The following is a 14423-nucleotide window of genomic DNA, read 5'->3' as shown; positions in this document are numbered from 1 at the left end:
AATGGAGGTGGGGACATGGATCCAGGTCCCCGACACGCCACAGACCGCCCCCGATCAATCTGGGATGTACCGCATACCGGTAAGAGTTAAGGGGCGTACATACCAAGCCCTGGTAGATTCAGGCTGTAATCAAACCTCGATCCACCACAGCCTGGTTCGTGATGGGGCTTTGGGTGCAAAATACAAGGTGATGGTAAGGTGTGTGCATGGGGATGTTCACGAGTATCAGGTAGTGACAGATAAAAAGCTGTTTGTTGTTGTCTTACGTTGTACTGTTTATTGTTAGTAGTGAAGCTGTGTGTGCAAAACAATAGAGACTGGCTGAAAAGCAGATTTTGAGTTTGAGTTGTGAGAATAAAATCCGATTTACATGGACTGCAACCCCGGCTCCCGCTTCCTTCTTTTGGAACCCCGCTACAATTTCATTATTTTTCCTTTCATAAGTCACTTAACAAGAAAAAAATTAGCCAAGAACATAAATAGAAATGTTTATGATGATTTCATTTGTATTTGTAAGAAATCATATGTAGAATGTGGTTCTATCATGTACATTTTACAATATCACAAAATACAATGTCAGTGTATGGTGAATGTGTTAACGTTTTAGATGCCGTAAATTCATTGATATTACACATTTCAGTGTTTTTCCAAACGTACAAAAATGTACATGTATACTTTACCTACGAATACAAATGAGATCCCCCTGAAATGTTACATTTAAAAAACATATTCATGCAACAAAGGAAGCATCCAATTATGATGTGTTCTGCCATGAGCCCCTTCGAGATATTTACCAAAACTGCCAATTCATTGACGCAATTGACTCCTGGGGCCAATTATACATAAACACAAGGCGATACAATTATGTAACGGATTCCATCAGGGTGAATATAACACTGAAGTTGCATTAGCTTTTAATTAGAAGGATGAGAGAGCTGCAGAAAGGCAAATGTGAGGACTGGTATTGCATGAGAAATCTCTTCAGACAGTTTCGGAAAAGGCCATGGCTTAGCTAGGTCGCATGCCATCCTGCAGTCGTCTGTTTGGCTTGAATGGATTAGAAGACACTCTTTACTGGCTGGCATTTTAACCCTGTCAGAAAGAATCACTTCAAACTGCCTGGCTGCTGCCTAGCGGTTAGCTTAGCCATCCATAAGAGTGGATATGAGTGTATAGCGTGTGATTTTTAAATTGTTGTGTGATAGATAGACACACACACAAAACACAGGTACACATTCAAATTTAGAAAGAGAAAGAGAAAACTTTAGAAAGCTTTATTTGCATTGATTCTTTCAAAGTTTCACTTAGTGCAACACTGTGCAATTTTACTAATGGACAATATATATTTATTCTAGTCATTAATTCAGTCAGGGCCACAGAGTGAATTAAGGGGGGGTCCTTGCACAGCTATGGTAAAAATTACGGTGGAAATGACCTACAGTTTTTTGGCCGTGGTGCAAATTATAGGGGGGTTATTTAAGGTGCAACACGTTCAGCATCATGTATAGAATAAAGAAGCTTTTTCTCTGATTGATTGACTGATACAACTCGAGTATTCATCTCATTTGAGTGGGCATAATTTTAAACAGATTTTTCAGAAATATTATTCTACTGTTACTATTTCCTTCTGTTTAAAAATTTAGCTGTCGACCTACTGTTGCCGAAATCTCCATGAGACCAGTCTGGTTCATGGTGTGACCTTCAACTGAGAACTGCAAGACTTTATAACTTTGCATGTTGCAGCAGCTGCAATGACGATCAGTTCCCCTCCCGGCTGTTGGCAATCTGTATGCTGCCTCTTCTCACATCTCTGTTGCCTTTAATCAAGCTCCTCACTGCTTACAAATCAGTGCGAGCAATTAGACACTATTAGCTGGAGTCAAGCAGCAGTAAGAGTTGAGCTGGCTTTTATTCTCCTGCTGTGAGAAGGCTGATGCTCTGTCTTTACCTCAGTAATTTACCTTGTTCTTCCCAATTACATGTTAATTTATCATAGTACAGGTTTCAGACTGTAAAATGTTTGACTAAAGCCCAATTTGGATGGAACTGGTTTTCCCTGAGTAGGTTAGGTAAATTTGTGTCTCAGAGGCTTACTTTGTACTTTTTATTACGTACAAATCAAACCTTTGCATTTTCTCGCACAACATCTGTAAAAATGCCAGAGCAAATTACCTACTATTTTTTGGTGAATTTGGAGGTCCTCTGAGGACTTTAATCCGTTAACAGCTGTCCTGATAGGAATGTTTGTGATTGCTTTATATAATTATTTTTCACAGTTTTTTCAACTAATTTTTCTCTTTGTAATCAGATTACAGTTACTGACTTTCAATTAAGTATATTTTAAGTACATTTCTTGAGGTACACACATCTAAAATAATTTAATTTATGTAGAATACATTTAAATCATAAATTATGTTCAAATGCACATCATTTCCGGACCCTCCACCCGCTCTGCCCTGGTCTACTGGTCCATGCCGGTCTCCAGGCCCACTGCCCGCTCCGCCTGGAAAAATTTTAATTTTTATTTCTGTTAAAATTAAAATTGTAATTGTAACTGATTTTGATTAATATAATTAACATATAAAATACTTATACACAGAAAGCGAGAAAAGGTGGTTAATGCTTCACAGTTGCACAAAAAATGTGATGCAGGAGTATACCTTTTACGATTAGGTAATTGTGGTAGCTGTACTTGTAATCTTGATTATTTATAATTAATTATCGTTTAGAAAACTAATCCCATCTGAAACACTGCTAAAGACCTAAAACATTATCCTCTGGCATACAATAGTGAGATGGCAACCAGAAATGGCAAGAGTTCATAAAGCAGTTAAGTATTTGCAAGTGTCTCGATTTTAAGGTTTAGCTGTTGAAATAAGTGTTTAAAGAATGAACATCTTGTAAAGTGTTTTAGAATCAATGGCTGCTCTAACCTATGTCTAAAGCCAGTCAAACTCCTATGGTAAAACTGAGTTCAACTGCCTTTAAGAAGTTCGAAATCAATGACTGAATGGGAAAGTTGAAGCCTGGAAACTGTACCTTGATCAAACCAAATGCTCACTCTCTTAGCTCACTCAATTGAATTAAAAATAGAGGGTGTATTTTCTCCTTGACAATTTTTATGCTCTTTTCAGAGCACATTTCCAATGAGAAGGACCGTCAATCCAGTAAAGCACTGCAGATAATGTTGAGGTCATCGTTTTGACAAATAGGGTTTGACAGAAGATTTACAATGTATTCTTGAACACTTGACTCCATACGTTTATCACTGAATTCAGTCCACCAGTATGAATTTGAGAGCACAGTGACAACCATTTGACACCAGGTCACCATTGACCGTGCAGCTGTTAAAGGATAATGACCCCAAGTAGCTGGATTCAATGTGGTCTCTTGACAATTCAGGTCCATATTGACTCTATACATCGCAGCTTAGTTACAGTCAAAGCATGGGGAACCCATTATGCCATGCAAGTGTAAAAAGCCCTCATGGTAAAAGAATCTCAGGCTTTAGGGATTGGCAGAATGGTCGACTAGTCAGCCAACTACCAATTTAATTAGTGAGGACAACTAATCTATCTAGATTATTTCGTAATTTTTTTAGGTTGTGATAAATTTAGCGTGTTGTGCTTTAGTTGTTAAACAGTTTGCACAGTAAGAATCTTCTCAGACAAGTTGCATCTTTAAATGAATCCCCTTTAAGGCACTGCTGCTACGGCTATACACATTCAGACAGACGTCTTTTGGCTGATGCATCGTTTTTTAAGCATCCTGCCACAAGCGTTGCATTTTAGATAGAAAAATAATTCCTACTTTTAAAAACTTGTCATGAGGGGGGAGTCGCGTGGCGCCATGCTGGGGTTGGACGTGTGAACGACGAGCTCTGCGCAATTTGCTAGTTTTTCATGTCATAAACCGGTGAGATCCAATATATAACTGTTCTATGAAGTCAACATGTCAAAGAATTCAAAATCCTCGGGCATTGGAGATACACTATATTGCCAAAAGTATTCGCTCATCTGCCTTTAGACGCATATGAACTTAAGTGACATCCCATTCTTAATCCATAGGGTTTAATATGACGTCGGCCCGCCCTTTGCAGCTATAACAGCTTCAACTCTTCTGGGAAGGATTTCCACAAGGTTTAGGAGTGTGTTTATGTGAATTTTTGACCATTCTTCCAGAAGCGCATTTGTGAGGTCAGACACTGATGTTGGACGAGAAGGCCTGGCTCGCAGTCTTCGCTCTAATTCATCCCAAAGGTGCTCTATCGGGTTGAGGTCAGGACTCTGTGCAGGCCAGTCAAGTTCTTCCACACCAAATTCATTCATCCATGTCTTTATGGACCTTGCTTTGTGCACTGGTGCGCAGTCATGTTGGAACAGGAAGGGGCCATCCCCAAACTGTTCCCACAAAGTTGGGAGCATGGAATTGTCCAAAATCTCTTGGTATGCTGAAGCATTCAGAGTTCCTTTCACTGGAACTAAGGGGCCAAGCCCAGCTCCTGAAAAACAACCCCACACCATAATCCCTCCTCCACCAAACTTCACAGTTGGCACAATGCAGTCAGACAAGTACCGTTCTCCTGGCAACCGCCAAACCCAGACTCGTCCATCAGATTGCCAGATGGAGAAGCGTGATTCGTCACTCCAGAGAACGCGTCTCCACTGCTCTAGAGTCCAGTGGCAGCGTGCTTTACACCACTGCATCCGACGCTTTGCATTGCACTTGGTGATGTATGGCTTGGATGCAGCTGCTCGGCCATGGAAACCCATTCCATGAAGCTCTCTACGCACTGTTCTTGAGCTAATCTGAAGGCCACATGAACTTTGGAGGTCTGTAGCGATTGACTCTGCAGAAAGTTGGCGACCTCTGCGCACTATGCGCCTCAGCAGCCGCTGACCCCGCTCTGTCATTTTATGTGGCCTACCACTTCGTGGCTGAGTTGCTGTCATTCCCAATCACTTCCACTTTGTTATAATACCATTGACAGTTGACTGTGGAATATTTAGTAGCAAGGAAATTTCACGACTGGACTGGTTGCACAGGTGGCATCCTATCACAGTACCACGCTGGAATTCTCTGAGCTCCTGAGAGTGGTCCATTCTTTCACAAATGTTTGCAGAAGCAGTCTGCGTGCCTAGGTGCTTCATTTTATACACCTGTGGCCATGGAAGTGATTGGAACACCTGAATTCAATTATTTGGATGGGTGAGCGAATACTTTTGGCAATATAGTGTATTAAAAAACACTTACGTGCTCAAGCTGACACCTCTGACAGGGCCGCAGACCAGGGACTCAATTTGGATGGTGCAGCGAGAGAGATTCAACAGCAACTGTCCAGCATGTCTGTAATGCTGGTGAAGGTCGTGGCGGACTTGGAGGATCTTGCTGTAATACGTCGATCGATTACTGCGATGGAAACTAAATTCACTGAGTTGGTTACAAGAATCGGAGACATCGAGAAACGGATCGATTATCTGGAGTCATCAGAGAGGGAATAAGCTGCTAATCCACTAGCGTCCAAAGCAGATTTGGAATGCGTTTGGGAAAAGTTGGAAGTCCCTGAGAATTGTAATTGGCGAAAAAACGTCTGAATTGTTGGAATTCCTGAGAACGAAGAAGGTAGATATTTGGTGAAATTCCTAGAGGAGCTCTTCCCGAGTCTGCTTGGCATAACAGGCAATAAACTGGAAATTGAGCAAGCTCACAGGGAGACAGGCCCCGATCAGTTCTGGCCAAATTTCTGAGATCATCCGATAAAGATCTTGTGTTACGTGAGGCGAGGAGTAAAGGAAGGCTTTCTTGGAAGAACCACAACATTTTCTTGTTCCCCGACTTTGAATTCAACAAGAGAGAAATGTGATTGATTCAAGGAATGCAAGAAACTCTTACATCAATGGAAGATCGCTTTTGCACTGATGTTTCTGACCAAATAGATACTAAGGATGGCCACAAAATATTTACATGCCCACAGCAAGCATTGTCTTTCATAGAGACAATGGGGTAAGCAAGGTGTTTCTCATGTTGCCCCCAAGTGAGCTTGACTCGCTGAACATACATTTGACTGTCTGAGGAACCTGGTGCCTTTTTGTTTCATTTTGTGTTGGTTCCATCTAGGGGCTGGAGTTTGTTTTGTGTAGTAACACTCCTTCAGAAAACTCTTGCATCGACGGAGGATTGCTTTTGCACTGATGTTTCCGGCCAAATTGAGAATAGATACTAAGGATGGCCGCAAAATATTTACATGCCCACAGCAGGCATTGCCTTTCATAGAGACAGTGGGGTGAGTAAGCCATTTGGTGATTTTCATGTTGCCCCCAAGGAAGCTTGACTCACTGAACATTCACTGGACTGTCTGAGGAAGCTGGGCACCCTTTTTTTGTGTTGGTTCCGCCTAGCAGCTGGAGTTTGTTTTGTGTAGTAACACTTCTTCAAGAAACTCTTACAGTTGTGCTCAAAAGTTTGCATACCATTGGAGAATTGGTAATATATGTACCATTTTAAAAGAAAACATGAGTGAGCAGGCGAAACACATTTATTTTATTTCTTATGGGATTCATATTCAACTGTAGGTTATAACAGAATGGCACAATCATAAAACAAAACATGACAACAAAGAAAAAAATGAAATGACCCCTGTTCAAAAGTCTGCATACCCTTAGTTCTTAATACTGTGTATTGCCCCCTTTAGCATCAAAGACAGCGTGCAGTCTTTTGTAATAGTTGTCTATGAGGCCCCAAATTCTAGCAGGTGGTACAGCTGCCCATTTGTCTTGGCAAAAAGCCTCCAGGTCATGCAAAGTCTTTGGTCGTCTTGCATGAACCGCACATTTGAGATCTCCCCAGAGTGGCTCGATGATATTAAGGTCAGGAGACTGTGATGGCCACTACAGAACATTCACCTTTTTCTGCTGCAACCACCGGAGGGTCAACTTGGCCTTGTGCTTAGGGTCATTGTCGTGCTGGAAAGTCCAAGAGCATCCCATGCGCAGCTTTAATGCAGAAGAATGCAAATTGTCTGCCAGTATTTTCTGATAACATGTTGCATTCATCTTGCCATCAATTTTCACAAAATTCCCCATGCCTTTATAGCTCACACCCCCCCAAAACATCAGTGAGTCACCACCATGCTTCACAGTGGGGATGGTATTCTTTTCAATATAGGCCTTGTTGACCCCTCTCCAAACATAGCGCTTATGGTTGTGACCATAAAGCTCTATTTTGGTCTCATCACTCCAAATTACAGTGTGCCAGAAGCTGTGAGACGTGTCAAGGTGTTGTCGGGCATATTGTAACCAGGCTTTTTTGTGGCATTGGCACAGTAAAGGCTTCTTTCTGGCAACTCGACCATGCAGCTCATTTTTGTTCAAGTATCGTCGTATTGTGCTCCTTGAAACGACCACACTATCTTTTTCCAGAGCAGCCTGTATTTCTCTTGAGGTTACCTGTGGGTTTTTCTTTGTATCCCAAAAAATTCTTCTGGCAGTTGTGGCTGAAATCTTTCTTGGTCTACCTGACCTTGGCTTGGTATCAAGAGATCTCCGAATTTTCCACTTCTTAATAAGTGATTGAACAGTACTGACTGGCATTTTCAAGGCTTTGGACATCTTTTTATATCCTTTTCCATCTTTTTCCATTACATTGTTATGCAGGTCTTTTGACAGTTCTTTTCTGCTCCCCATGGCTCAGTATCTAGCCTGCTCAGTGCATCCATGTGAGAGCTAACAAACTCATTGACTATTTATACACAGACACTAATTGCAATTTAAAAAGCCAAAGGTGTGGGAAATTAAGCTTTAATTGCCATTTAAACCTGTGTGTGTCACCTTGTATGTAAACTTTTGATCAGGGCCATTTGGGTGATTTCTGTTATCATTATGATTTAAAAAGGAGCCAAACAACTATGTGATAATATATGGCTTCATATGATCACTATCCTTAAATAAAAGACAGTTTTTTTTTTTTGCATGATCAGTCAAAATCAATGCCAAAATTTCACAATTTCTGCCAGGGTATGCAAACATTTGAGCACAACTGTACATCGACAGAGGATTGCTTTTGCACTGATGTTCCCGGCCAAATTGAGAATAGATACTAAGGATGGCTGCAAAATATTTACATGCCCACAACAAGCAATGTCTTTCATAAAATCAATGGACTGAGGAAGTCATGGTGTGTCTCTCACATTGCACCAAAGTGAGCTTGACTCACTGAACATACACTTGACTGTCTGAGGAAGCTGGGCACCTTTTTTGTTTCTTTTTGTCTGGCTCCACCTAGCGGCTGGAGTTTGTTTTGTGGAATAACACTCCTTTGGGGCAGTTGTGGATGAATCTGCATGTTCCTTTTGTTTATGCCTCCTGTTGACTGGAGTTTGTTTTGTGGAGTATTTTTGCAGGACATTGGAAGGATAAGGTCACCTGCTGCACTCATGAACAGCAGGCTCACTGAACATTCGCTTGACTGTCCAAGGAAACTGAACATCTGTTTGTGTGTGTGTGTGTGTGCTGGTTCCGCTAGTTTTGTGGAGGAACACACCTTTGTGACAGTTTTGTGAATTAATATACACGTTCTTTGTGTTTATTCTGCCTGTTGGCTGGAGTTTGTATTATAGATTATGTAATTCTTTCTCACCAAATTTGAACAGAAACACCGGACTTGAGCAATCCGACAGTAAAGTTGTCGTGGGGGCTCTCGTAGGCATACATGGATTGTTTGAGTTTAAAGGGATGACGCCGGTTGGCACTGTCATGCGTGGGTTTAATGCGCACATTTTTCTTTTTTCTGTTTGTTTGGTTCGGGGGGAAGTTCGGGGTTTGACTGTTGCACTAATGTTGGAATGTGTCTTTATAATATTATTTTTGACACACAATCTATTTTTTCAAAATGTCAAATGTTAATATGAGTGGATTGTCTCTCTCCACGTGGAATGTGAATGGGTTGGGGCACCCCATAAAAAGAAGTAAGGTTATTTATTTTCTTAAACATAAGAAACATGATATAGTGTTTCTTTAAGAAATGCATCTTTCCCCGCAGGAAGCTGAAAAATTTGGTAAGATATGGGGTGGACATGTTCCCTATCTGTCACTCACTCGACGTTGTGTCGATGTAGTGACACTAGGGGTCACACTTGGGAGCCCAAAACACCTCTGCTTTTTTGAAAAAAGGCCAATGAGAACTGGCGAGTGGAATTTGCATGCCACTCCCTCCTGACTGTGCTCACTTCCATCAAGAGGGTAGGAGACCTTCAAGCATTCTCTGTCAGCGAAACGTACCTGGAGTTCGGTCCGGGCTACTCTCACGTGATCCTGAGACCCCGACCGGGCTACGTGCCCAAGGTTCCCATGACCCCATTTAGGGATCAGGTGGTGAACCTGCAAGCACTGCCCCAGGAGGAGGCAGACCCAGCCCTGACGTTGCTGTGTCCGGTGCATGCTTTATGCATCTATTTGGATCACACGCAGAGCTTTAGAAGCTCCGAGCAGCTTTTTGTCTGCTTTGGTGGACAGCGGAAAAGAAGCGCTGTCTTCAAACAGAGGATTGCCCACTGGGTCATTGACACCATCGCTATGGCATATCAAGCTCAGGACGTGCCACCCCCTGCGGGGTTACGAGCCCACTCTACCAGGAGTGTGGCGGCCTCCTGGGCCCTGGCCAGTGGCACCTCTTTGGCAGGCATCTGCAGAGCAGCGGGCTGGGCAACACCCAACACCTTTGCAAGGTTCTACAATCTCCGGGTTGAGTCGGCTTCATCCCGTGTAGTGGCAGGCCCAAGCAGGTAAGTTCCAGGACAGCTGGCCGGGTGTACCGCTTGCGCATAGAGCCTTTCCCCTCCCTTGAGGGGAAGATGTGCGCTCTTGACTCCCAGTAGTGTTCACAGACTGTGATCCCTGATCCCCCTTTTTTGGGCGGGGTGTGGTCTCTGCGGTGTCTTCCCCTTAGGAGTGACACCCCCCCGATGTAGACACTTAGGGCTCCCAGTCAGTTAACAAATTCCACTCTTTTTGGGGAGAAAAGAGAAGGAAAAGAGGCCTTGGCTGGGCCAGCCTGTCCCTATTTGTTGAGCAGTCGACTTGTTCCTGAAGGACTGTTCGACGCTCATAAAGAGCATTGGGGGAGGTTACGTGACAGTCTGGTGCGCTGGCTACGAGGCACACAGCAGTCTGCCCGTCACACACACCGCCACTTCACATAACACAGTTCAGCTAATTGTGCCGTTTTTGTATAGGGACCCCTAGTGCCACTACATCGACACAATGTCGAGTGAATGACAGATTGGGAACGTCATGGTTACTTTCGTAACCTCCGTTCCCTGATGGAGGGAACGAGACGTTGTGTCCCTCTTGCCACAATGCTGAACTACCCGCTGAAATGGCCGGGACCTTGTCTCGGCTCCTCAGCACAAAACCTGAATGAGTGGTTGCACACCAGCTCCTTTTATACCCGTATGTCCGGGGGAGTGGCATGCAAATTCCACTTGCCAATCCTCATTGGCCTTTTTTCAAAAAAGCAGAGGTATTTTGGGCTCCCAAGAGTGACCCCTAGTGTCACTACATCGACACAACTTCTCATTCCCTCCATCAGGGAACGGAGGTTACGAAAGTAACCATGACATTTTCTTTAGTGCTGGCTCAAGTAAGAGCAGGGGAGTCATTACACTGATAAGTAAACATCTACAATTAAAATGTCTCAAGCAGAGTAAAGATAAATTAGGTAGAGCAATTATTGATTTAGCAGAAATTCAGGGGCAAATGTTGATTTTGGCTAATATTTATGCACCTAATGCTGATGATTAGGGCTTTTTTGTAGATCTTGAAGCGATGTTGCAAGCCATTGGCACCCCTCATGATATAATATTGGGAGGAGACTTTAATCTATTGATGGATTCAGTCCTTGATCATAGTGAAGCAAAAGTGTGTAAGCCCCCTAGAGCAACACTGTCACTTCACGGGATGTGTAAAAATCTTGGTCTTGCAGATATTTGGAGAGTTTTAAACACATATGGGAGGGACTATACATTTTTTTTTCATTAGTAGATAAGATTTATTCTAGAATAGATTTTTTTTTTTTTATATCTAAGTCCCACATTTCATCTGTTGTTGATTGTTCAATTGGAAACATCTTAGTCTCAGATCACACCCTGATAAGTTTAGAGGTGTTGCCTTATATGGAGAAAAATAAATCATATATTCAGCACTTTATTGTATCCCTTTGCAAAATCCTGATTTCCCCCAAATGTTAAAGGCAGAAATCAATGTTTATATGGAGACCATTTGGTCCTCAGTATCCTCTGTGGGCATGGCTTGGGAGGCACTTAAGGCAGTTCTTAGGGGTCGGATCATACAGTATGCCTCATTCATCAAAAAATCCAAAGCAGGAGAATTCGTGGAGTTGGAAGGGAATATTAAAAGTGCCGAGGCAGAGCTGAAGCACCGAATGTGGTCTGATGGCCTCAGAGAATTGACCCAATTGCAATACAGATATAATACTATTTTGTCGCAGAAGGTGGAGTTTTGGTTATTCAGGGCAAGTCATATTTTGAGTCGGGGACAAGGCAGGGAAGCTTTTAGCTAGATATATAAAGCAGAGAGAGTCTTTTCTACTATTCCCTCAGTGAAATCTGCTGGTGGTGACATTTTTACCTCAGCCATTGATATTAATAATGCTTTTAAAGAATTCTATTTTGATCTCTATAGTTCCATGTCTTCGTCTACTGATGAGGATATTAGAAATTTTGTGGAACCATTAGAACTCCCTAAACTGATGACTGAGCAAAACAATTCTCTTGATTCTGAGATAACCTTGGAGGAGCTTGGCGAGGTAATTAAGGCCTTGCCTACAGGCAAGTCTCCGGGGCTAGATGGCTTTGCTGCTGAGTTTTTTTAGATCTAATACTACAGAACTAGCTCCACTTTTGTTAGAAGTTTCTACAGAATCATTAAAGAATGGAAAGCTTCCGCCAACCATGACACAAGCCCGGATCAGTCTAATTCTTAAAAAAGACAAAGATCCAAGCGAGTGTAAGAGTTATCGTCCAATTTCCCTGATCCAGCTAGACATTAAAATATTGTCAAAAATTTTGGCTAACCGATTAAGTAAAGTTATGACATCTCTTATACATATAGATCAGGTGGGGTTTATTTGGGGCCGCAGCTTTTTTGACAACATTATGCATCTTATCAATATTATGTGGTCAGTGGCAAATGATCAGACTCCGGTTGCAGTCATCTCACTTGATGATGAAAAGTCATTTGATATGGTAGAATGGGATTATCTTTTTAAGATTTTGGAAATATACGGGTTCAGGAATACTTTTATTGGATGGATTAAGTTACTTTATAGACACCCGGTAGCGGCGGTACAAACAAATGGATTAATTTCAGACTATTTTACTCTGGATAGGGGCAACCGGCAGGGTTGCCCTCTTTCCCTATTATTGTTCTGTCATGCCCTGGAACCATTAGCAGCCACAATAAGAAAGGAAGATGATTTTCCAGGGGTGATGGTGGGAGGTTGTGTCACCGTGGTCACTTTCACCTGAGAGAGCCCCTCCCTGGTTTGGTATTGAACAGGAAGTTCTTACCCCTGTTTTGTCATTGCAAAGCCTTTCTATCAAACTATTCGGAGAAGTTAAGTTACACCTGTTATCTCGCATTTGCAGCAGTATGGACAAAAGTGTCCAGAGTGTTTAACTCAGACATTTATTTAAATGTTGCCTTGAGCATATGGCTGAACCCAATATTATGTATTAATAAGTCCCCTTTCTGCTGGTCAGAGTGGATTGTGAAGGAGGTTAATATGCTAGGTGATCTATATGAGAGTGGAGTGTTGAGATCTTTTGAAAATTTGGTTCAACATTTTGGGATTCCCAGATCTCAGTTTTATAGGTATTTACAACTGTGCCACCTGCTCTGTACTATTTTGGGGAGTAGCATACACCCCCCTAAAGAGGCAGATCCTCTGGGAATGGTGATTACTGCTTTTGGAAAAGGCATCAGTGTATTATTCCCTGCTAATTCAGAGTCTGGGGGACGGAGCTTTAACTTTTTTTGAGATTATGAGAGAAAGATTTCAAAAGTAATCTCATGAGACCGATAAGTCAAGAAGTCATTCAGGAAACCCAACAGCTAGTCAGTTTTGAAAGAATATGGTTTTGCAAATACCTAATCTTTGTACAAGCCTTCAACAAGAAGGCACTTTAAACAATTGATTTTATTTAACAAGATGGACAGTTAATCAAACCTTGAATGACCACTGCTGGGATTTGCTTGTTTCTCAAATAATGCTGAATAATATAATACCAACCCCTATTGTATCTCAATGCATAGCTGATTACCAGCAATGGCAGTTACTACAATGCCTGCAAAAATCCCAGCCGCATCAAAACGTAATGCTGATTTCCACCTACTCAGTGAGAGGCTTGAATTATGGAAAAACAAACAAAATGTTCTAAAATCATCCCTTATGAAAAGAAAACTCATGGAGTAAACAATTATTTCCTTCCCCTCTGGTAACAGCAGGGCAGCATACTTCATTACGTCCAACTCTGCCAAAACAACACACATTTGATTGTATAAAATTGAGGGATTAACCGTTATTACACGGCCGATGTTCTGGGCCCCGTATTGCTGTGCTGGATGTGAGCCTGGCCTAGTTCAGAGTGTTCTTTAATCTGTGACACACTGCCTGCTTTTGCAGTTTCCAATAACCAGTGCTAATCTCAGTACTGGCTAGACAACAGTAGCCAACCAGAGATAGCTGGCAGACTTATCCTGTCTCTAGGAAAGAGACCACACGTCAGCAGCTAACCAGCAATAGAGGTCCACGTAATACCTGCTGCATCGTAAATGTTTTCGTGCTTTGTTGGATTTATCATAGTTCTGCTATTGTAAATTCAGTTGGTTTAAAAAAGACCCAGTCACACATCAAGAGGTGTTAGCTACAGTTCTCAAACTCTCACAAAACTGCACTAGATTATCTCAAGGCTGGAAGCGTTTCAGATTTAGCCCAACTGTTTGATCTGTTGGATGCTAGTTATTTTATGAGCAGCAAAGTCTATGCTGACTTCAACAAGTAAATAAACCCAAAATCTAGGTCTCAAAAGTGTATTTTTTTCATTCATAATGCAAGGAATGGGGTATGATTCTTGTTGAATACTTGAATACTTTTTGGGAAATACACAGAGATTATACAGCATCCCTGCTGAAAAGAACATCTGAGACAAGTATGAATTTTCATGCTGTACCGCACTGGTTTATGCTGGTTAGTGCTAGTTTGGTGCTGGTTTAACAGATAGACCACAGCCATGCTTCTCACCACCAAACAGTGCTCGCAGGGCCAGCTCTAGTATTTTGGAGGCCCTAAGAAGATTTTCAAAATGGGGCCCCCTACCGACTGGTACACCTAACCAAACACTCCCAACA

The 14423-nt window shown here is 42.1% G+C and overlaps 1 protein-coding gene across 2 annotated transcripts in view; it reads right to left on the bottom strand.

Moving 5' to 3' along the window:
* Nucleotides 1–14423, bottom strand: part of LOC127439289 (leucine-rich repeat and immunoglobulin-like domain-containing nogo receptor-interacting protein 3) — a 52488-nt gene that overhangs the window by 18237 nt on the left and 19828 nt on the right. The gene's annotated exons all lie outside the window — the stretch shown is intronic.

This window comes from Myxocyprinus asiaticus, chromosome 50 (genome assembly GCF_019703515.2).
Source record: "Myxocyprinus asiaticus isolate MX2 ecotype Aquarium Trade chromosome 50, UBuf_Myxa_2, whole genome shotgun sequence".
Classification (NCBI taxonomy): Eukaryota; Metazoa; Chordata; class Actinopteri; order Cypriniformes; family Catostomidae; genus Myxocyprinus; species Myxocyprinus asiaticus.
The sequence above is the reverse complement of the archived record's forward strand: the minus strand, read 5'-3'. Positions and strand labels throughout refer to the sequence as shown.